This window comes from Chiloscyllium plagiosum, chromosome 13 (genome assembly GCF_004010195.1).
Source record: "Chiloscyllium plagiosum isolate BGI_BamShark_2017 chromosome 13, ASM401019v2, whole genome shotgun sequence".
NCBI lineage: Eukaryota > Metazoa > Chordata > Chondrichthyes > Orectolobiformes > Hemiscylliidae > Chiloscyllium > Chiloscyllium plagiosum.
The window spans coordinates 37,541,892-37,567,354 of NC_057722.1; the positions used below are offsets into that span (position 1 = coordinate 37,541,892).

At 39.8% G+C, this 25,463-nt stretch overlaps 1 protein-coding gene across 6 annotated transcripts in view; it reads left to right on the forward strand.

The window, feature by feature from the left end:
* The window catches only part of LOC122555933 (inactive N-acetylated-alpha-linked acidic dipeptidase-like protein 2), a 941,631-nt gene that overhangs the window by 116,834 nt on the left and 799,334 nt on the right, over positions 1-25,463 (forward strand). For all 6 annotated transcript variants that reach the window (XM_043702221.1, XM_043702219.1, XM_043702220.1 and 3 more), the window contains one exon: positions 1,113-1,194. The gene's annotated coding sequence lies outside the window, so the exon portion shown is untranslated. The remainder of the gene's footprint in view (positions 1-1,112; positions 1,195-25,463) is intronic.

Below are 25,463 nucleotides of genomic sequence, written 5' to 3' on the forward strand. Positions count from 1 at the left end.
GCTAGTTCTCCCTGTATTCCATGAGATCTAACCCCGCTAATCAGTCTCCCATGGAGAACCTTGTTGAATGCCTTACTGAAGTCCATATAGATCACATCTACTGCTCTGCCCTCATCAATCATCTTTGTTACTTCTTCAAAAAACTCAATCAAGTTTGTGAGACATGACTTTCCACGCACAAAGCCATGTTGACTATCCCTAATCAGTCCTTGCCTTTCCAAATACATGTACTTCCTGTCCCTCAGGATTCCCTCCAACAACTTGCCCACCACCGAGGTCAGGCTCACCGGTAGTATGTGAATGCAGATTTACTGGCCCAGTTTTACTGATCTTACTCTTGAATGTAATTAAGGAGCCTGTGAGATTTATACCAGAAGGCTAACTCACACCAACCTTAGCTTGTGCTTGATACAATGTGACCCAATATTCCCCTAAGACCAGTATTTTTCCTAAGATGTAGTGCCTGAACCTTTCACAGAACTTGATGTGCATCCTAATGATATGAATAATTTGCAAGTATGTGTCTTTACCAAAAACTAATTGCAAACTATTTTAAAATATATTTTTGGAAATACCCTTTGCGTGTTTGGGAAGGAAAATTTTAAGATTGTCTTAGAAGAGAATTTTTGGGGGAAGAAAAAGTAGATCTGAATAGATGACCTGCATGATTATAAGCCATTTTGTTAAGCTATTAACAGTTGTTCTGCAAAATTTTATTTTGCTTCAGAAAAAATAGGAGCTTGGGGCATATTTTGATCGGTTAAAATAAAGTATTCAGAATTTTATTTAAATGTATGTGGTCAGTGAGTAGTATTGTTTCAGTGAGAGTGCTGCAGAAAGTTATAAGTTTAAAAACAAATTCTAGAAATTTTGGTATTTCATCTGTACTGACATTTCAGTGTGATATTTAAGAGGGCTGCATTGTTTTTCATCTATTGTTTTTTGACTGTGCTCTTGAATGCAAGAGATCCAATGGTACGGTTCAGAAAGGAACAGGATATTATATAGGTACTCCTATCCAAAATGTATTCCTTATCTAAGAATGCCATTTTTTTTTGTTTACATTTTGAAGCCTTGTGTGCAAACTGAATGTCAAATTTGCTATATTACAGTGGGTGACTACACATCAACATTAATTCATTTGACTGTGAAAGACTTCAGGAAATCCTAAGGATGTGAAAGGTGTAATATAATGTAAGTTCACTCTAACTTATTGAACCTTTCATTTTCATGTATGGTAAAAGAGGTCTTACACTTGTATTTGAGGGTTATTATGCCAGATACTTGAACACAAGCAGGAGCCCTGAACTTAAAATTTTGGTGGTTAGCAGCTTAGAAATTTAGCTCTGGTAATTATACTGCTAGTTGTCATGCTATCACTGTCTGGTTTGTGCAAATATAGTGCTTTTTACACAATTTTGTTTTGAATTTAACTGCACCTGTCAGCACATGGGTTACATAGTGGTAATATCACTGACGTAGTACTTCACTGGCTCTGGGGACAGCTGGTGGAATCTAAAATAAATAAATTCTGGAATTAAAGGCTAGTCACAATAATACTGATTGTGAAACCACCATTGGTGGTCATAAAAATCTTTTTGGGTTTACAATGTCCTTTCGGGAAAGAAATATGTCATCATTTTCTATCTGGCCTGCATGTGATTCTGGACCAACAGCAATGTGGTTCACCATTAATTACCCTCTGAAATGGCCTTGCACACTATTCAATTCAAGAACAATTAGGGGTGGGTGATGAATGATGGTGTCACCAGCAATGCCTGCATCCCATGAAAGAATGAGGAAAAAGAAAATTACTTCTGTGTAAGCTTTTCTCTTCAATGAGCATGAGACAGACGTGTTGCTTGGAAGTCTATAACATCTCACACTAAGGAGTGGGGGCGTTGGTTGCTGCTGGAGGTGATAAAGGACAGGGGCATTGCAAAATCTGATTCATGTAAGATTTTTGAGCTTTTTCATTGATTTGCCTTCCAGTGACTGGTCACTGCTTCAATATGTACTTTTTATTAAAAATGTGTCAGAAATCACAGAAATTTGGTATTTCCCTCTTTTCTGACCCCAAATGACAATTCAACAGTGTCATGGACATTCTGGTATTCAGGGGATCTATCCAGTGTTCAGCCCATCAGGTGAGTCAGGTGAAATAGTTTTGTTACTACCCTGTCACACTTATCCTGTTTAAATAGTCATTATTCTGTACCCTCACTATTGGGGTTCCGGCAAATGCCTTATACAAAATGAAATCAACTCCCTTGTGTCCCTTCTCTGATGTGCTATTAACAGTTTTTAATGTACTCATTAAAGTGACCAGTTCATCCATGCAGGACCAAGTCATATGGTGTACCACAGAGTTCAATTTATTTGCATTAACAAGTGCCAAAAGGTATTTAGACATGGTATTGCTCAGGTTAATTCCTGCACCTCAAGGTTTTCTTTTTAAAGAGCATAAATGCGTAATATGCATGTCCATGCAAGAGAAAAACTATGTTTTCCAAACAGCAGCCATTGGTTAAGTACCAGAATATACAATATCTCTAGGGTGCAGATACAGTGTTAGGTTATGCTATGCTGTATTTTTGTATTAATTTGACAGAAGATATTTAAAGTGAGTGAATCCAATTATTGATTTGCTAATCATTGAATCACAAACAGCCAGGCTGAGATACTCGGTAGTCTCATCTATTGTACATGTGTGAATTTCCATGTGGATGGGTCCAATTTTATTGGTGAAAGATCAAGCCTATTGTCTATGAGTGGACCTATATAGCAAAGTTTCACCACCTTGCTGATCAAGTTGCATGTAGGGAGTTATCCTTGAATAATTTTTTAACTAAGATCAAAAATTTAGCTGTGTTAGTTTCTGGAGGTGGAAAAGTGGAGTTGAGGCAAAATATTGCACTGAATGGCAGAAAGGGTTTGAAGGTCTGTACCAACTCTTATTTGTCTGCTCAACAATTATCACTAGGTCCGATGCAATTTATTTCACATTGTTGCTGCAAGGAGCTTGTTAGTTCAAATTATAGAAACATTCTATCTCATCGTCATTTGTGATTACATGAGCTAGCCATTATCAGGCTTGATATTAAATCTTGTGAAGTAATGGAAAGAATTAGGCCAAGTTTACTATTACTCAACATCTTGATTTGTCAGCTTTGCAGGAGGGTTGGAGGATTTGATCAACAGGAAGAGGTTGAATTGGCTGGGGCTGTTTTTCTTGGAGCATTGGAAGCTGAGGCTTATAAAATCACAAGGGGCATGGATAGGATAAATAAACAAAGTCTTTTCCCTGTTGTAGGGGAGTCTAGGTTTAGGGCATAGGGTTAGGCTGAGAGGGGAAAGATATGAAAGAGATCTAAGGGGCAACTTTTTCATGCAGAGGGTGGTACGTGTATGAAATGAGCTGCCAGAGGATGTGGCGGAGGCTAGTACAATTGCAACATTTAAAAGGCATCTGGATGGGTAAATGAATAGGAAGAGTTTGGAAGGATATGGGTCAGGTGCTGGCAGGTGGGACTAGATTTGGGATGGGATATCTGGTCAGCATGAACGAGTTGGACCGAATGGTCTTAATCCGTGCTGTACATCTCTTTGACTCTATGATAGCTACATAGTTGGAAAACCTAAAAGATTAGAACTAATTTGTTTATTTTTAAGGACTTCCAAAACAAATTAGCAACCTTAGAATAGTATGAATTTGGAAATAATATTTAAAACAAGAAAATATGACCAATTCTGATTTGTATTTAGTGTTCTTTACAAAACTAGTTCAGGATTGTCAATGTTCCATGCAATATCAAATATGTTTGAGAGTTAGACCTGCATTTTCACTCTTGAGGTGGGGAGCATGAATTCAGAAATTTCCTAATTTACTGCTCCCTCCTCAGAAGAAACTCCTTCAGTGGCAGGATCTTTCTTCAGGGATGGAAGTTGTCAGGATACAGTTTGGAGGTGGCCACAGGGATGGTGAATTGCTGAGGCAGGCAGGAGGCTGGAAGAACACAGCAAGCCAGGCAGCATCAGGAGGTAGAGAAGTCGATGTTTTGAGTATAATCCTTCTTCAGGACTGGGAGTGAGTATAGGGGGAGGTGCAGATAAACGGGATGGTGGGGCAGGGTAGTGAATTGGGGATTGATGAAGACAGGCAGAGGGCATTTCCTGGTTGATCAATAGGAGGAATCAATCTGGTAGGTGGCAGGGAGAAGTGAAATGGAGGGGGAGGGGCTGGGAAGGGAGTCTGGGAAGGGAAGTTATTTGAAATTGTAGAATTCAATGTTGGGTCCTCCAGGCTGTATGCTGTCCAGTCGGAAGATGAGGTGTTGTTCCTCCGGTTTGCGGTGTGGTTTGTTGTGACCATGGAGATGACCAAGGATGGTCATGTTGCAAAGGGAGTGGGAAGGGGAATTAAAAAGGGTGATGACTGGGAGATCTAGGCAGCAGTTGTGGGCCCGGCTGAATGCTCAGTGAACTGTTCCCTAAGTTTATGTTTTATCTCCCTGATGTTGAGAAGACCATATCTGGAGCACTTGATGCAGTAAACTAGGTTGGAAGAGAGGCAGGTCTGTCTCACCTGGAAGGACTGTTTGCGAGCCTGGATGGAGGGATGGGGTGTACTGGCAGGTTTTGTACCTTTTTCTGGTTGCAGGGAACCTGGGGGTTCAGGGGGTCGGTGGGGAGAGTGGGGGGAAAACACGGACTGTCGAAGGAATGGTCCTTATCGAAAGCACGGAGGGTTGGGGAGGGGAAAGTGTTCTTGGTGATAGGATCTAGTTAGAGTTGGTGGATGTGTTGGATGCGGAGACTGGTGGGGTGATAGGTGAGGACAAGGGGTCTCTGTCTTTATTGTGTTTTGGGGGGGATGTTTAGAGCAGTGGAATGGAGAATGTAGGTGGTGCAGTGGAGGGCTGTCTGGATGACAAAGGGATGAAAAATACATTGTTTGAAATAGATGGACATCTGGGATGCTTGGGAGTGGAATGTCTTGTTGTCCGAGCTGATATGGTGGAGGTGGAGAAATTGGGAAAACGGGATAGAGTTCTTGCAGGATACTGGGTGGGAGGAGGTGTAGTCCAGGTAGTTATGGGAGTTTGTAGTAAATGCCCATCTGGATACCGCTGCCTGAAATGGAAATGGACAGGTCAAGAAGGGGAGGGAGGTGTCCGAAATGGGCCAAGTGAATTTTAGGGTGGGGCGAATTCGGCCTGGATGGAGGATGCTGCACCGATGCAGTCTTCGATGTAACAGTGGAAGAGTAGGGGCACAGTGTCTGTCTAGGTACTGAAGAGGGACTATTCAACATAGCTGACAAAGAGGCAGGCTTTGCTAGGGCCCATCCGGGTGCCCATGGCCACCCCCTTGGATTTGGAAGAAATGGGAGGAGTTAAAGGAAATGTTGTTGAGGGTAATGAACAGTTCTGCGAAGTGGGGAGGGAATTGGTGGAAGGGGACTGGATGGTCTATTGGAGAGGAAGGAGCTGAGAGCCTGAGATGGAGGGTGTGGTAGTTGTCACGGTGATAGGCAGGAAGTGTTTGAAGCGAGGGGAGAAGATGGAGTCAAGGTAGGACGAGTTGAGTTCAGTGGGGCAGGAGCATGCCAAGATGACGAGTCAGCTGGGGTAGTTGGGCTTGTGGATCTTGGGGAGCTGGTAGAACCGAGCAGTGCGGGGCTGGTGGGTCTATGAGTTTGGAGACAGTGGAGGGGAGGGGTGGATGGGTGAGGAGGGAGAGCTGGTGTGTTGGCTGGCTGCAGGTTGGCAGAAGAACCAAGGGTTTCTGACATGACCATCCTTGGCCTCCTCTATTGCCACCATGAACCCAACCGCAAATTCGAGGAACAACACCTCAGCTTCCGCCTGGGCAACCTACAGCCTACAGCCTGAAGGACACAACGTCGAGTTCTCAAAGTTCAAATAACCTCCCTGAAACTTCAACTTCTCCACCTCCTGATTCTGCCTGGCTTGCTGTGTTCTTCCAGCCTCCTGCCTGTATACTTTGGATTCCAGCATCTGCCGTTTTTTTGTCTCTAACCAAAAGCCGAGTCAGGCTGTTTAAAAAGCCCTCTTCAGTTTTTCAGGATTTTTCTTGTAGTTGCTTTCTCAAATTCTAGACTCTGTAGTATTAAACCTATGCATTTCCTTGTTCCCCATTCACTTCTCATGCACCACCGATCCCCATGATTACTTATAGCCTCCATACCAGTTCATGCTAACTCAGTCTTTGACTATGCACCCTTCTTACCAACTCACCCAGTGACCAGACTTCAGGAGCCATGTTAAGAAAAAGTAAAATAAATTTCTAAATACATGGTGACTTGCCTGTATTTTCAAGAAATGGCTGTGGTTCATGAAAGCCCATTCCAAACTTTGTAAATTATTTCCAAGTATTTCACCTCTTATAAAATCAAAGATTTGTGTTCATAATCCCATATCAAAGACAGTTAATCTTTTAATAATCACTTTCAGCTATTCATCACACTGAAATTAGAACCCTCTACTGGGATAATTTTAGGTTAAAGAGAACAGCCAAGCATTCATGATGAGACAACGATAGCCTTTTATGATAATGACAGTAAACAGCTTTCATAACCGCTTGATTGGATTTTGTTTACCTTGCACAAAAACAAACAACCTATTTTTAAAATTATTAAAAGTTTAGGGGATTTAAATAACTTGATAGCTTGGCGGTTCTGCAGCCCTTCAAGAGTCCACAAAATCAGAATTCCCACACTGAGGGTTAACGTCCCTGCAGCAGCAGAAATGGTATCTGTTTGAACTCAGCGCTGAATTCTACTTTTGCTTTGTCAGTAAAAAACGGAATCTGTTGGAGATGGGAGTGGAATTTCTGGATTCAGATCCTGTCTGCCAATTTGAAAAGTTCACAGAGTCACATCAGGTCTTCAAAAATCTTGGCCTGAAAATCTCTGTAAACATGCAACACTACATTATATCATCCTCTGAAGGGAGGCAAGCTCAGTGAGTGTACTGAAGCCCCCAGCCATACATCGGAACTTGAACATCCGACCAATACTCAAGTCGTGGCCTGTCTCTTGGTTTTTACTTGACAAAATTTTGAGCGTTACCAGAATCCTGTTATCTATATCCTAACTCTCACTAACTCCCCTTTATCTACAATGCTCTGGCACTGCGTCAATTTTATAATTTCCAGCCTTCTTTCAAAATCTCTTCATGGTCTTGCCCCTCCTTATTTCTACCATCTTCTCCAGCCCTTAGTCCCTGGATAGCCTCCAATATTTCTTAATTGAGGGCATTACAAAAATTTTACTCAGCACAAATGCATCATTTTATCAACGTCCTTTTTACTTAGTTTTCTGTCACTAAAGGAAAATAATTGTGAATAAAATATTTCTGATATTTGGAAATTAAAAAAAAATGTATATTGTGCCTTCCATGATCTCACAATATCCCAAAGTGTTTTACAGTAAAGTGCTTATGGTCATGATGTAATGTTAGTAATTATGGCTGGAATTTGCACATTGGATGATCACAAATCAGTGATGGATAAATGATCAGTTGATTTATTTTAGGGATGTTTGTTACAAGATAAATGCGCGCCAAGGTGAAGTCCCCTGCTGCTCTTCAAAGAGTGATATGTGATCATTTATATGTATGTGAGAATTTGAAAGATACCATATCTGGTGCAGTGCTCCACCAACACTGACATGAACTTTCAGCCTTGATTGTTTAATGAAGTCTCCAGAGTGAGGTTTGAACCTGTGATTTGCTGAGTCAGAGCTGAGAGTATTACTACTGAGCCACAGCTGACACTATATCTGAATTTAAACCTTTTTATTACTGTAGGTAATTATGTGAGATCTTGCAATTAATTTTGGCCACATTTTATTTTAATGATGGACTTCTAAACTTCAACTTTGAAATGGAGAAGTGAATTTGGATTGTTGTGTCAGTGCATGACGTGTTACTTTTAATCTCATTTAAGCATAAATAAGAAAATGTGATCCATTGTGGAATTTGTTTCTCAGTGTTTGCTGTTTGAAATAATGAGGCAGTATGCCAACAAAAATTTGCTTGCATTGTGTTAATGATGTGTTTAGTTGTTACTTGGCTGCTGGTTGCTTTCCATGAGCAACTCAATCAGTCGAACGATGAGCAGATATAATCTGGAAGTGGCATGTCAGAAGACTCCAACCTTGTGCTATATCTTTGGCCCATTTCTTAAAAAATAATTGAGTGGAAGTTGAGAGTTTTGTGAAACATAATCACAATGGTGTGTCACATGAATTCTGGAATGTCTCATTAGGCTATACTTCACACCTTGACATCTTAAAGGATATCATCCCCGTTTGAATGTTCTCATCCTTGTTGGATGTTATTCCCTGCTATCATGGCACTATTACCTGTAATGTAATCTCTCTTTCTTTTATTTTTGCCAATCTGAGTAAAATTTGCTGATTTTGGTTACAAGTTATATATGCACAAGATGGTCCTGAGCAAATGTTTTTCTGTGATTATATAATACAATAATACCTATGATTATATTGTTAAACAATCTGCTGATTTAATTCACCAACTTACAAAGTTCAACCAATATATTTTGGTTTAACATTCAAGAAGGCTCTTTACTGATCCTTATCCATTACTGCTTCTCTCCCAGTCTTTAAAAGGCTATTCAAAGCCTTCCATCCATTGACTGCACCTATACTTCCCACCACTTTGGGAAAGCAAACAACATAATCAAAGACGCTTCGCACACGAGTTGTACTCTCTTCAGGCAGAAGATATTAAAGTTTATATATCTGTACAAATATATTCAAGGGTAGCTTCTTAAAATTTAATGTTAGTCTCACTCTCAGCAGCCGTAACATTGTGTTCTTCGCTGTATTCTTTTAGCCTAATGATCTGCCTGCAAAACAAACTTTTCACTGTATCTAGATACATGAGTATAATAAATCAAAGCAAATCAATTTCTTGCCTATTTTTTCCTTTAGTGTGAATGCAGTTAACCCTTTTTATGTTAAGATTACGGGGCCCAAAATGTTAAATATTTCATTTGTGATTCTCAGGTTTCCTGTAAGCAAATAGTGAAGTGATTGAGATCAGGTGGATCTCATTGACTGAGATCATTGACCAGGTTAACAGCCCCAGTCAATCAGGGAGCCCTGGCTGACAGATATAAATATGGGATTCAGAGAGTCTCCTCACTTCAGGGACTGACTCCAACCTGGCTGGTCACTGCTAGTGTACTTAACATGCCTAAATAAAGGGTGATATGGTGATGGGATATCGAAAATGGCCCTGCATGGATATGATGAAGGGCTTTTGCCCAAAACGTTGATACTCCTCCTCGGATGCAGCCTGACCTGCTGTACTTTTCCAACACCACACTCTCTATTGCGTGGATATGAGACGAGGATGACTTACAAAGTTCACAGCAGATGAGGTGGTCCTGAATAAACATGTGGATCACCTGAAAGCTGCTACCTCACAAAAGGGACAGGAGCAAAACAGACTTGGTGCCTCAGAAAAGCCAGAAGGCGTATCAGAAGCCTTGGGTTCTCCACCTCCATCTAGCGTCAACAAAACCTCAGACCTAGATGGATGCAGCCTTGATACCATTACTACTGGAAGAAGAGGAGGAAACTTTGTGGAAGCAAGAGATAGGCTATGGTCCAGTACACACCACCCATGTCTGAGTCAGCAGAATGAGACCTGGGGCGAGAAGATCCCAGGAGAAGCTACAAGAGAAGGACCAAGCTTACACCCCTGAACTTAGGAGGTGATAGATGTAGTTATTGGAACCAGGTGGATCTAATTGATTGAGATCCTTGATTGGGATTGTTCACTTGGGCCAATTAGGGAGCCCTGGCTGACCGATACAAATAGGAGAACCTTTTTGATAACTCAGCATTGCCCTTTGAAGAGAAGGGCACTAGTTGTCACTGGCCACTTGGTTGTTTCTTTTCTTTCTGGTGGTGGGATATGAATAAAAGTTTTTGGCACTCGTTATTCTTCACTGTGTCCTACACCTGAACACACATGAGTTGGGTGCTGGGGAAAAGAAGCACCACTGCTGTTTGGCAGTAGTGTGGGAGTTTTTGGGAAAAAAAATTAAAAAGGGGATTCAGTGAGTCTCCTGACTTCAGGGACTGACTCTGAGTCACAGCCAGTGTACTGTGCACATTGAAATAAAGGAAACTAGCCTCTGTGAGGTTATTTCAAAGTGCAATAAAGATGGTTTGCAACTTCCAAAAATTCAGCAATGCGATATGTTTTCTTGCTATCTGAAATTTTTTTTTATTTGTATAAGGTATATTGAAGACTGTAGCTCATTTTGATAACACTCTTAAATGTGAAATTCCAGGTATGAAATGTAAGTTATAAAGGACAGACAAAATGATTGGTTTTTCAAGTCAATACCACTCTGCATGAGGAACATAAGAGAATTAAGATTTGCTTTTAGTATCCTTGCTGTAACATCTTTTGGCTTCATATAGACATTTCTCAGCTTTTCTTTTCCTCTTAATCTTTCGATTCCCAAAGAGACTCATTATAGAGCTAAAACTGAAGAAACTAATTGCTGCAGGCAGTTTGGTATTGTCTTTGATGCACCAGAGACTAGCTGCTGACCCACTAGAGCATGAAGAATAACACCGTGTGTTGGAGATATCCAAAGGACACAGTGACAGGACTAGAGAGATGGTTGTGTTTTGTTTCCCTAATCCAGTGCACTTCTTATCATATATTAGTACACAACAAGCATATGGGAGCTAATTGTCTCCAATCAGCAAACCTTCACTGGTGTTCAAGCAACCCAATTAACCTTTGAATTACTCATTTTTTGTCAGTTTGATCCAGTTTTCTGTTATGTTGACATTCTTTTGTTATTTTGAAACGCAGAATGTCTGGGATTGTCTTGCCGTTTACGGTCTCCTGGATACTGCTAGAACTAACCTTGCTATTCTAAATAGAATCATGCTGAAGCCCAAGAGGGACTAAGTAAAATGGGAGGGGGTAGGGAACATTTGATTTGAATCACTGTCATTGTTTGGAGCTCTGTATTCATTTTTAAATTTGTAATGGCTCCCATTTGACAAGTGAAGGTTTGCACTGTGAATCTAAATGGGGTCTTGGCTTTCCTTTCCTTTCCCAGAGGATATTTTATATTTTAAAAAGGTCATATTTCTGTGTTGAAAACTTTGTTCATTGTTTTCTGAATTTAGAATGTCAATTTCCAGTTTATTTTGGTGATTGTGTCTATCCTGGAACCTGCAATGTTAGCTGCTCTTGCAGAGTTGACTGGAATTGTCAATCAAGCAAAGTATGTATTCTATTGTCAAATTTCCTGCATTTATCAATACATGGAAAGAACTTGAAATATTTTGTGCATAAATGCTGCTTCCATTATGACCATTTTCTGTCCGACTGAAAGAATCTTGTTTGTTTCCTTAGATTATATGCTATTCCAATTGTCAAACAAGTTGACCACTAATATTAGATTTAATCAACAATGTTTTACGTCATCTTCATCATACAGCATAGAGTCATAGAGATCTACAGCCCAGAGAAAGGCCCTTCAGCTCAATATGTCTGCGCTGGTCAAAAACTATCTAACTATTCAATCCCCCACAGTTATTGATCCCTCTATCAAAGAGAGAAGTTTTTTCCTACTTAGCCGATATATGTTCCTCGTAATTTTATACAACTGAGTCAAGACTCTTTAAATTTCCACTGCTCTAAGGAAAACATCCCCAGTCTGGCCAGTCTGTCTTCATAATGGAAACTGGCCAGCCCAGGCAACATTCTGGAAAATCTTCTCTGCACCCTTGCCAGTATTATCATATCCCTCCTATAATGTGGATTCTAGAACAGCACAGAATTCTCTAGCTGTGGCCAATGTTCCAACATTACCTCCCTGCTCTTAAACTGTGCGTCTTTGAATAATAAAGACCAGTATACCAAATGCCGCCTTACCCACTTTATATACATGTCCCGATACCTTAAGGGATTGGTGTACATGCAAAGGTCCCTCTGAACCTCTATGTTCTTCATGGTCCTACCGTTCATCATGTATTCCCTTGCCTTGTTTGCCCTGTCCAAGTGCATCATCTCACATTTATCTGCATTGAATTCCACGTGCCACTGATCTGTCTACCTATATCCTCTTGTAGTCGAAGGGTATTTTTCTCATATTCACCGTGCCACCAATTTTTGTATCATCTACAAACTTAACGATTAACCCTCTGACATTCAAGTGTAGATCATTTGTATAAACCTGAACAGCAAAGACCCCATCACTGACCCTGTGGCACCCCACCAGACATACACTTCTAGTTGGAGAAACACTGTTGAACCATCACCCTCTCCTTCCTGCCACTCAGCCAATTGTGAATCCAATTTGCCAAATTTCTTAGATTCTAAGAGCAGTTAACTTTGCTATCAGCCTCTCATGAGGGATCTTATCAAAAACCTTGCTGAAGTCCAAGTAGACTACATCAAAAGCATTACCCTCATCTCCACACCTGGTCACCACTTTGGAAAATTCACTCAAGTTAGTCAGACGTGACTTCTCCTTTACAATACCTTGCCGACAGATTTTTTTAACTTGTGGGATGTGAGCATTGCTGGCTGGGCAACATTTATAGCCTGACCTCAGTTACCCTTGAAAATGTGAGCTGCCTTCTTGAACTGCTGCTACAGGTTGACCCACATTGCTGTAAGGGAGAGAATTCCAGGACTTTGATGTAGCGGCATTGAAGCATTCCATCCCACTCCTGATTTGTGCCTTGTAGATGGTGTGCACACTTTGGGGAGTCAGGAGTGAGTCATTCTCCAGCATTCCTAGCCTCTGACCTGCTCTTGTAGCCATTATATTTATATTTTTAATCGAGTTCAGTTTCCAATCAATGATGACCACACAGGATGTTGAAAGTGGGGGGAGGCTAGTAATGGTAACATCATTGAATGTCATAGGGCAGTGGTTAGATTGTCTCATATTAGAAATGGTTAATGCCTCGCACTTGTGTGGCAAGAAAGTTACTTGAGTCAGTTCAAACCTCGATATTGTCCAGATCTTGTTACATATGAACATGGACTGCTTCAGTATCTAATGAGCCGCGGATGGTGCAGAGCATTGTGCAATCAGAGGTGAACATCCCCACTTCTGACCTTATGATGGAAGAAAGGTTATTGATGAAGCAGCTGAAGATGGTTGGGCCTCAGACGCTACCTGAGGAGCTCCTGCAGAGATGTCCTGGAGCTGAGATGACTGAACTCCAAAAACCACAACCGTTATCCTCTGTCAAGGTACGCCCCCACCCACCTGAGAGTTTGTCCCCTGGTGCCAGCTGATTCCAGTTAGGGCTCCTTGATGCCACACTCAGTCGATTGCAGCCTTGATGTCAAGGGCTGTCACTCTTACCTCACCTCTGGAATTCAGCTCTTTTGTCCAAGGCTATAATGAGGTCAGGAGCTGAGTGACCCTGGTGGAACCCAAACTGGGCATCACTGAGCAGGTTTTTGCTAAGTAGGTGCTGTTTGATCGCTCTGTTGAAGAGATGTTCCATCACTTTATTAAAGTGGATTGAGAGTAGACTGATGGGGTGGTAATTGGCCAGGTTGTTTTTGTCCTGGGTGTTCTCCACATTGTTAGGTCGATGCAAATGTTGTAGCTATAATGCGACAGCTTGGATAGGGGTACAGCAAGTTTTGGAGCACAAGTCTTCAGTACAACTAGGATTTTTTGGAAGCTTTCAATAAAGTCCTATATAAGAGATTATTGCGCAAAATCAAAGCACATGGGATTGGTGATAATATATTAGCATGGATTAAAAATTGTTTAGCAGACAGGAAACAGAGTAGGAATAAATGGATCATTTTTGGTATGGAATGTGATGACAAGTGGGATATCACAGGGAGCAGTGCTTGGGGCACTAGCCATTCCCAATATTTCTGAATGTTTTGGATGAGTGAATCAAGTGTAATATTTCCAAGCTTGCTGATAACACAAAAATAGGTGGAAGTGTGAGTGGTGAGGAGGATATAGAGGTTTCAGGATGATTTAGGCAAGTTGAGTGAGTGGATAAATATATGGCAAATGCAGTATAATGTGGATAACTGAGAAGTTGTTCACTTTGGTCGAAAAACATAATGTCAGAGTATTATTTAAATGATAGATTGGGAAATGTTAATGTACAAAGAGACATGGTGTCCTCGTACACCTGTCATTGAAAGCAGTCATGTAGCAAGCGATTAGGGAGGCAAATTGCATTTTAGCATTCATTGCAAGAATGTTAGCGTACAGAGTAAGAAAGTCTTTAGCTGTAGTGGGCTTTGGTGAGACATCATGTGGAGTATCATGTGCAATTTTCATCTCCATGCTTATGAGAAGATATCCTTGTCCTAGGGGGAATGAAACCATGGTTCACCAGACTGATTCCTGGAATGGCTGCTGTTACTATGTTGTACTCTGAATTCTGTCAGTTAAAGATTTATCAATAATGTCTCATGGGGTGCATGCTCATTGACCATCTGTTTGCTTGTGTTTTATCACAAAACTTTCTGATTCTTGTAATCAGGCGAAAACAGTTTTTGCTATTCCAGTATGGCTGCAACTTTTAATCTTGCCTACAACATGAAACATATTCTTATGGCAACATACTCCTTATTACTCATCTCAATTTCCTGCCTCTTCTGTTTCTCCCATGCTTCTAAAGAGCCCTGTGGAAACTTCAGCTGGTTGCCTCTTTGATCATTGTGCAATGACTGGGTATTCCTTAAGTGGCTGTTCCTGCATCAGTGGTAGAGAGGTTTATAAAATAGTGAGGGACATGGATTGGGTGAATATTGATGGTCTTTTTTCCAGGGTAGGGGAGTCCCAAACTAAAATGAATAGGTTTAACGTGAGTGGGGAAAGATTAAAAGGGACCTGAGGGTAACTTTTCGTGCAGAGTGTGGTGTGTATGTGGAACGTGCTGCCAGAGGAAGTGATGTAGGCAGGCACAATTACAATATTTAAAAGTCATCTGGATGGGTATATGAAAAGGAAGGATTTAGAGGGATATAGACCAAATGCGAGCAAATGGGACTAGATCAGACTGAGATGTTTGGTTAGTATGGACAAGTTGAACTGAAGTATCAGTTTCTGTACTTATGACTTTAACTATTTTGACTCCTTCTGCTATTTAAAAGATTAAGGTGAAGGCATGCATTCATACTGCAGAGTGAGAACTCTTGATTATGAAGTGTGTATGAATTCTTTACTATCAAATACTCCTTGGATGTTTCTTGTAACCTATCTTCAATCTTAAATGTTACACCTCTTTAACTATGTAGTTTTAATGCTGTTGGCTGTAGACAAGATGTCTCTTCAATTGTGATACTCTGTCTTATCATATAATGACACTCTCCCTGTATTGAGCTTAATATTAATGAGATGTACATTGATGAAATGACCACATCTGAGTCATCATTTCTCCCTGGGAAACCATTTTATTTTCTTCTATTGCAGCCTGTTCTACCTGATGATTCTTCTTTGTGTGAATAGCTCAACTTCTTGCTGTTCTGTGACTGTTTCTTACTTCACATTTTCTGAAAATGACATTCTTTTAGATGTAAAGCTTTCTCATTTTAAAAGCAGCATACTGCTTGTGCTTGAGCTTTCCTTGCGCCACAGAATTAAAATGAATGTTAGTATTAAATATTTGTCTTATTTGCTGTATTGTCTCTGTTTAGGTATTTTGTACCTTAAGATCTGAATAGATTTTCTGATCTCATGTGGTAAGCGTATGCCACTGCTCTTCTGAATGATCTGTGTTGAATATGAAAAACATAGTGCTAAAAGAAAGGCCATCATGGTGCTAGATGTTTTTAGGCAATAACTGTAACGTTGACTTCAATAAGTGCAAATGTCAGTCATGTGATCATGCAGCCAACATGGCAGATAGTTATAGTGCAGGAAATTTCTAGAGAAAAGTGTTTTTTTCACAATTTTATAATGCATTGTGAGACATTCAGTGAATCTTGCTGTCGAGATGTAGTTTACTGCTGTCCAAGTGCAGTACTTTTTTTTCCCACTGTTGTGCAATCCCTTTCCAAACAACTTTCTGCCTTGTAAGTGGGAAGTAAATGGAAAGGCTGTTTCAATCATATCTGATGAGTTATTGCTCACTTATTGATGATCCTTCTACTGATGACTGTGAAAAAGATGACACAAGGAGAAAAACTGACATTATGTAGGTGAAAAGGTGGTATGAGACTCTATGTTCAGGTTAGAACTTTAGAAACATTTGTTAGATCAGTTCCACAAAACCAGCAAGGCCCAAAATGATGCACAGGTGCAAAACTTTATCTATCACTCTGACATTCTTGCGTATTTTGATGAAATTGAACTCCAAGCATAAGAAAACCAGCTTGATGTCTACTACAAGAGTGTGAATAAAAATAAATTGAGGAAAAATTAAGTTAATGATGTTGATGCACCTCATGCTGATGAAACATCCTCTCCAACACACAAGTTTTCAGTGAAATATTTTATTCCTCTGTACCTGAAACTAACTTAAAGAAGAGAAAAATCGCTCATGAAAATGTTGCAAATAATTTTTCATTTTTGTTTAATTTAGATAGATTGGAGAAATAGCTGTGTGTGTCCTCTGTGGAAGTATTATCCTGACAATGTTGATCTTAACCTCATTTATTTCCAACACTTCCAAGCTTATGACAAGGAAAATTATTCAGTTAAAGGGCATTTATGCCACATGGACCTCTATATTGAGCTATCATCCAAGATCAAATTCAGTTGGCTTTTCATCATCTACAAGCAACCCTTTTTGAGTCTAATAGTAACAAACTGCTGAGGAGAAGGGTCATTTTCACAGATAAAAACATCAGGAATGATTTGCGGACAATACTGCTGCAAGAAAAGCTGCCCGCAGTAAGCATTATGTGCATAGAAATAGATAAACTTATTGATCATTTGAAGACCATATCAGTGACTTTGCTGTCCAGAAATCATGAAAAGAACATGTTTTAGATTCGATACAGATCGTTCTGCTGTTTCCATTCAGTAAATGCTTATCTGTACAATTGCTTTTGTGTTGTGGCAAATGAAAGGTTTACATGAAAGTTCATTAAGAAATCATGAAGTATTTTAATTTGGAAGTATTTTAAATTGTAAATAGGCTTATTGCAAGATATGTTTTAGTTAGATTTACAAATTTTATTGCACCTTTGCCTGTGTGTGTATGTGTGTGTATAAATATATATTATATATATATATATATATCAAATATAAAGCTTCAATACTTTTATTTACATTGTCCTGTTACAGCCTGGTAATGCTATAGGGCCTCTTGACATAGCTTAGGGACTTAACATAGCATTATCTAGTCCATTTGCTCTGTGGCTGAATGCCAGCTTGGGACCACTCTTGCAGACTATCCGTTCCCATGCAATCTATAACTGCTTTACAATAACTGATGCTCCAGGGAGTTCCTAACTCTCTTGATGCTGCATGTTTCTTCTGAGCTTTTATAATGTGTATAACATTGACTGTAGGTTCTGCCTTGTGGAATCTTGCAAGTGATTCTCTTCTGTAGGGTTAATAAATGCGTGTTTTAAAAGATTTTTAAACCTCCGCTGCTGTCAGTGCTGTAGGGGGTAGGTAAGTAGAATCTGCACTGCTTGAGCCCATGTAGTACAGCATTCCATAGCTATAAGGACTCTCTTTGTTCTGTTCATTTAAGGTAGATTAGCTGCCACCATCCCCTTTTAAGATGGGGATGTGCAGACCTTGCTTGGTCTAATATGGGAGACAAAATTCACGCGTCAGTCTAATGAAAAGAAGCTGTTGTCTTAAACAAGATGTAGCTTATAGCGCGGTAACAACTAAGTGCAAAACCCATAATTGTGACCGACTTCTTTATGGAAACCATGGGAGAAATCCAGATAGTAAGTTTTACTTCATCAAGACCCTGATCGTATGCTTAAGTCCCTTACATCCTTACACTGTAGATATGAAATTACATGAGAAATTTCTCATTTTACCCTTGTTTCCACTCTTCCTACAAACCCATTTATGCCTTACCCTTTCAGTTTTTCCCTCTTTCATTCATGATTGTATTTGCTGTTCTCAGCCTGTTTTAAAAAAAACTTGGCAGAAAGCTTAGAGGAGTTAATTGAACAGCCTTCAAAATAGGAGGAAGGATCACACTGTGAAATTAATCTTGTCCTGTTGAATGTGATGCTTACAGCATGTCATCTTTGTGCTGCTGCTCATTACTGTGACACTAGCATAACACCAGAACTAACTGTGTTATTGGATGGGTGCACACATCAGCACAGGGCCCCAAATTGTGAGAGGCTGGTGTAAGTTAAAGCTAGCCTGTTCTTTAAAGTCAGCCTGTACCCCATAAAGAACCAGGTGGTGGAAATCCTTGGCCAAGTTATCTGATGTCCTTTATGGCACAATGTAGGTCAGAGACTGGGCTGTCTTTGAGGTTTTTGTGGGGGATAGAAGTGCAGTAGCTTGAGGGCCAGAGAGTTACAGGTGAGGTGAGCATGCAGTTTCACAATGAATGGAGTTTTCACCATGGTGCACAGCAATGTTGTCCGTGTACACATTGCAATTGGAAATAGTGCAACCAAAAGAAATTCCAAAGTCAGGAAATTTTGCAGGTCAATATTGAATATCATGGGAGCAGTCCCTTATTGGGTTTTATTTGTTGTAGAAAAGAATCTTGAATGAAATAATCTCTTCCCTTCAGTGTGTGTGTGTGTGTGTGTTTTTAGCAGAAAAGAAACTTAAGTGAAATAATTTACCCCAATGTGTGAGGGGAATTATTTCATTCAAGATTCTTTTCTGTCAAAAAAACAATAAAACCGGACCTTTAGCTTAAAACATCGACAGATTTGAAGCAGGATCTCACACCTAAAATGCATTGTCTAACCTGAGATGTCACCTCTTATACTTTGATAAAACCTTTAACTATTTAGGGACAAAGACTTGAAAGGAATCGGGATTTTGCGGTTTAATCAGCAGTCTACCTCCCAACTGATTAAAGGATTCAACAAAGTCAGCTAGTTTGAAAGTTGTTGACGTTTTGCTTATAAATACTGTGTCTTATACCTTTCTATCACACCATGCCTGAGGAAGGGGCGGAGCTCGAAAGCTTGCAATTTCAAATTAATCTATTGGACTGTAACCTGGTGTCATTTGATTTTTGACCTTGTCCACCCCAGCATCTCCACATCTGGGTGAGAAAGATTCTCCTCATCTCCCTTCTAACCTGTCTACCAATTACCTTAAATCAATGCCGTCTAATTACTGACTTCTCTGTTAATAATCAGTTTTTCCTGTTCACTGTCAAGTTTCTCACAATTTTGTACATCTGATTCAAATCTCCCGTTGGGAAACTGCCCCAGCCACTCCAGTCTTCCCTTATAGCCACATTTTTACCACCAACTGAACTACTTTATTGACCTATTCAGGGATGTGGGGACATTCAATCATAGAATTATAGAATCATTCCAAGGTTCCTTACTTTCTCTACACTTCTCCATATTTTCCCATTACTTTTAAATGCCTGTGCCTTGTTCAACCTCTCCAAATGCACCACCTTACACTTCCTTTGGTTGAATTCTATTTGCCACTGTTTTGCCTCTGTTTATGCTGTCACGTTGAGCACTCCATCTGCTGCTGGATTAATACATGCGTGCCTTGTGAAACATTGCATTAAAAAGATTGTTGTTGCCTAGAGTAACTCATCAACCCGAGTCACTCTAAAGTAAATGGCTGTATGAAGAAATCAAAGAAATTGACTGTTTGTGACAGGAGGTTATACCTACAGGACACTTTAAATAATTGAGCATGGGGCTATGTGGTAGAGAGATTAGGTACAACAGCACAAACTGCTTTTAATTAATCATTATTTGTCACTAAATTGGCAATTTCACTCAAAGGCCACATAAGTTGTGAAAGTCTGTCTCAGACCTTGCCATAGGATCAATGGTTAACAGTGGAGTTTTAACCTGTGCTCACCTGATTCAGATGCACTGAATAGTCCAATTTTGGCTGTTGTGTTGTCGTTGGTAATGGAATTTGTATTTCCTATACCCTGTCTTGTAACTGGAGAAAGCGGCCCTCTCATAACTGCATTTGATTGTAAGAAACAGACATCCTGGAAAGAAATGGAGAAGTGGCAATGATTTTTGATTTGCTGGCAGTATCCCAGACAGGCAGTCTTTTAAGGTACAGGACGATCTTTCTTAAAAGTGAGATGAAAATATAAATTCAGGTTCAGAAGATCAGCAAAATACGTTGCAACTGAATTTAGCATGGAATCATCGCGCAGACATGTTGGAGACTGAAGAAACATGTCATGATCATAAATATAGAACAGTCAGGAGCCTGCATTAAAGAATTGAGCTGTGCAGTCTTGTTACATTGAATTGGACTTATAAGCAACAGAGTCAGTTTCAATCATCTGTAAACCTTTGTCCAGTTTTAGATACGGTTGTAGATAGGAGAAAAGAATCCAGAAATTGCCTAAGGGGCACTGTGGAAATTGCTGAATGTTGTCAGAATTGGGCAGAGGACTGAGGAGTGTAAAATTAACATGAACCAGCAAAGCTTGATGCAAGGAGCAAATGAAATTGTTCCATTGTCTCGGGTATGGATCTTGTATATCTACAGGCGAGAAATAAAGTGGAATTGGAAGCAAGAGCAGTGAACATCAGGGAGCCAGGGAAGTGTGAAAAGTTTTAAAATTAAATTACAAGATGTGGGTATCGTTGGCTAAGCCAGGATTTATTGCCCATTCCCTGTCATCCTGGAAATGACGGCAATAAGCTGTCTTCTTGAATTGCTGCAATTGTTGGGATGCAGGTTCATCCACCTTCCTGTTAGGAAGGGAGCTGAGGATTTTGATTCTGAGCCTGTAAAGGAACAGCAATATGCCTCCAAGTCAGGATGGTATGTGGCTTGGATGGGAGAACTGCTGGTGGTGATGTTCCCATGCACCTGCGCACACCAACCCCCACCCCCAGCCCCCTGCATTTATTTCCCTCCAGAAGCTGTTTTCACATTTACTGCTGCCAAGTGCTCCCTTTTTTTAAATTATGCTTATCCTGGATCCTCTTCCTTTTAATACTACTTCTTTTGAATGTATGTGCTGTTATGTACTTTCCTCTTGAGTGGCCGTTTCTTAATTTAACATCACTCTGTTGCCTTTTTCTATAAATTTTTCTTTCATTGAATCTTACCCGTTTATATACTTTCAATTCTCAATACATCACTTCAGAATTTTACATTCCATTATTTATTTCTGCCTCACACTGAGGTTTTAAATTTCAACAGGTGGTAACAATCTGGAGCTTGCCAATAACATCACCTGGGTGTCTAAGGAAAGTGTTGGGGTAGATGTTGTGGCCCTGGAAGGCCTTGTCGCAGGGCCTTAGTGAGTTGGTGTCATCCACGGGGCTCAATACAGGAACAGTTTTAGTGAAGTGACCATGTATTCTGCATAGTATTTACAATATTGATGTGTGTCAGTCACATGAGAAATTCCGGAGCGATCATATTTGAAAATGTAGACGTAGTTTGGTCAAACTTTAGGATTGTTGTACCTTTACGTGCCATATGTTGATAGAGTAAATTATAATCAAATGTACAATTGCTTCCATTTTTGTAAATCATTAGTACCAATGAGGGCTGAATAGCCAGTAATCAATGTATCTATTCATTTGTTAGTTAAATAATTGAAATAATTATCAGTTTTTGCAGCCAACACACACACTCTATCCTCAAGTGAGAATTTATAATAGCAATGTTCAGTTTTTGTCTATTTGTACAGTTTTGATTGTCTGTTGTTGGGTTTATTTGGTCAGTAGTAGCTGATGCAAAGGAAGGCACATGAGGCCTGAATAGCCAGTAATCAATGTATCTATTCATTTGTTAGTTAAATAATTGAAATAATTATCAGTTTTTGCAGCCAACACACACACACTATCCTCAAGTGAGAATTTATAATAGCAATGTTCAGTTTTTGTCTATTTGTTGGGTTTATTTGGTCAGTAGTAGCTGATGCAAAGGAAGGCACATGGGATGTACAGACACTTGAGGAATGATGGACATGAGGCTTTCAATGGTTGGGGTGGTGATTCTAAGTTGTGAAGTTTTGGCAGAGAACAAAAAGAACAGAAGATAAAGCAACCAACAACAAAGTTTCCCTGGCTGGAGAAATTGTTTTCAAGGGGATGGGATGAGATTGATTGGAGAAAGGCAAAAGCCAACAGCAGAATGGAGATGGCATGGACAGATTAGAAGGAGTGAGATAAGGATGCCATAGGAGGGAGAAGGTGGCATGGGACAGGTATGGCAAAATAGCGGGGACAACTATTTGGTGCAATGTATTTGAAAGCTGTTCTTTACCCTCCATGTGTAGATTTGAATACTTTAATAGTAAAACTGCTGGGTGAATGAGAAGAAACATCAATATTGATTCTTTGGATGAACAACGTAACAGTCGAAAAGCCCTGCAGAATTCCTACTTTGTTTAACAGCAGTGAGCGTACTGTTGCACACTTAGATTTGAGGAAAGAGAAAGAGAGGCTCTGGACTCTACAGCTACACTGGAATGTATACTGTGTACGTTATTTAGAAGTAGATAACTCATTCTGTATGTGACATAGCTGCCATTAGTTAGTTTTCAACTTCTGCCATTGCTTTACACATTGACAACAGATGGCTCTTTCCAGTGCCAGGGTTCTCTGTAGCTTACTCAATATTAACAGGAGTGATTGTCTTGGGTTTTGGATGTTTAGCTTTGAATTTATTTCCCTCAAGAAGCTGTTTTCATATTTACTGCTGCCAAGTGCTCCCTTTTTAATTATGTTTCTCTTGGAATCTTTTCCTTTTAATACTACTTCTTTTGAATGTATGTGCTCTTAGGTACTTTTCTCTTGGGTGTCCCTTTTCTTAATTTAATATCACTCTGTTGCCCTCTTTTATAAACTTTTCTTTCATCGGATCTTACCTGTTTATGTACTTGCAATGCTCAATACATCACTTCAGAATTTTACATTTATTTCTGCCTCACACTCTTTGAGGTTTTAAATTACAACAGGTGGTAATAATCTTGTTGAGGCTCCGCTGGGGCTTGCCAATAACATCTTCTGGATATCTAAGGAGAGTGGAAATGTTGTACTGCCAATATCTAATACTTTGAATGGAGTCTGTTATCAACTATTATCCTTTGTTAATCATATGTTCTTCAAAGTCTGAGCCCCTATTTTCTAAAGGAGAGCTTACAAAATCACAGGAGATCTCTTGAATGACTTCCACACATTTATCACCACAATCTGAACACCAATAGGTAACTGGCAGCTGACTGGACAAGCAGTCTGATGACTGAATGCAAATCTACTCATGGCAAGTTCAATAAATCAGGTAGTTTGTGAGTTAGTGCTAAAAATATTACCACTGGTTTGTGATTACAACCCAACAAGTTCACAGAAGTCCAAAAAAACCTTCTGCTGTTGGCGGTGCACTAAACATTGGCTCTCCAAATCACTTCAAATAAATGTGAATTGGAAACATTGTTATGTAATGATTTTTGCCCATTGAAAACTGAGTTTACCCTCTACGATTGGAGCGCCATTTCATTCTAATCAATTGCTTTACTTGCTGTTGCACATTGATGTAGAGGTGTTATCCCCAAATTCAAAGAGTCCAATTATGGTTTCAAGAGATGACATCTGTGATGTAGAACTTACATTTCTAGATGTTTGTCTAATTATCTTAGAAGTGATCTTGTGTCTGTGGGAAGAGTAGAAAAGTAGAAATCATTTAAGTGGAGAGACTTGACTTCAAAATTCTGTGTTTCAAAGGAATCTAGGTGTCATTGTACGTGAATCACAAACAAAAAAAGTGGATAACAAAATGTAGGTACAGCAGATGCTTAGAAAGCCACTTGAAATGTTTGCCTAAAATTCAAGGGAGATGGAGTACAGAAACATTTTGGAGTAGTGTGCACAATTTTGGTCTCTTTACATAAGAAGGAATGTAATTGCATTGGAGTCAGTTCAGTGAAGGTTCAGTCAGTGGATTCTGGGATGATAAGGTTGTCTTCTGAGGAAATATTTGGCTGTGTTCTTTTGAAGTTTAGAAGTACAAGCAACTGTCTTATTGAGGCAGATAAAATTATGAGAGAATTTGACAGGTAGATGCTGAAAGAATATTTCCCCTCGTTGGAAAATCTAGAGGTAGAAACAGAGGAATAAAGTAAGCAGCCTTTCATTTAAGATGGATATGAGAAGGAATTTCTTCCCTGAGAGCTGTTAATCTTTGGAATCCCCTTCCACAGACAGCCACAGAGAGAATTCATTCAAGGCTGACTAAAGCAGGTTTTTAAGCAACAAGGAGCCAAGGATATAGGGGCAAGTCTTTTGGTATAGATACACCCTCACAGGGAGGGAGTTTTAGGATTTTGACCAAAAGGCAACGAAGGAACAGCGATATATTTTCAAGTCAATATGGTGAGTGAGAGGGAAACTTGCAAGTGGTAGTGTATCTTCCACCGTTGACCTTCTAGATGGTCCTAGGTGGAAATGTCACAAGTTTTGAAGGTGCTGTCGAAGGAGCCTTTTGAATTTCTGCAATGCATCTAGTATATGCACATTGTATTGAAATTCTCATTTTATTCCAGATATGAAATAACAATAATGTAGAGTTCTGTGACTGGATTGTCGTCATTTTGGAGTGGCCACTTCAGCTCTGTGGCTCTCTCCTGCTGACTAATTCTTTAGCTTAGCACTGTCCTCCTGATCTGCTTGCTGTCTTTCTGACCTTTAAGCAACCCTCACACACTTGCTGAATTGCTTTTTCCTCATTAGCTGTCTCCTGAGCTCTCACTCAGAGCAAGACTTTGAATAGGGAAATAGATGAGTTAGTGAGTGGGAGAGTTAACAATCAAGAGAGGCATCTAGTAAGAGTGAGTGGCAGAAGAAGTTGATATGTGGGACAATCAATCTGCAAAAGGTATTCAGCAGCAGCAAGCTATAGTTAACATTTCAAAATTTTGTTTAATGTTACTTTCGTTACACACAGGAATTTGGGAGTGTACAGTATTTTAACTTGCTGAGTGCAACATTTTAACGTGCCTTTCTTATGAGATAAGATCTAACCATAGCTTTTACATCCCTTGTAATGGGAACATTTTATTCACTTAAAGTTGTTTCACTTTAAGCTGAACTTTCAGGAACTCAACTACATGGTCAAGCAAGGTCTTGGAGTTGTCTATTTGCATACAATCAATAATGTCTGAAATAACCAGTAGGGAATGCTTCCTGTTAATCCACAAGTCTCTCTTTCCTTTTAATTTTATGTTATGCTCAGAACTCTCCTTCTGTTTAAGTTATTTTTCACTTCTCGAAATCAATTTGAGGACCAGTTCTGTGGTTTTTACTGTTTTGATTTTA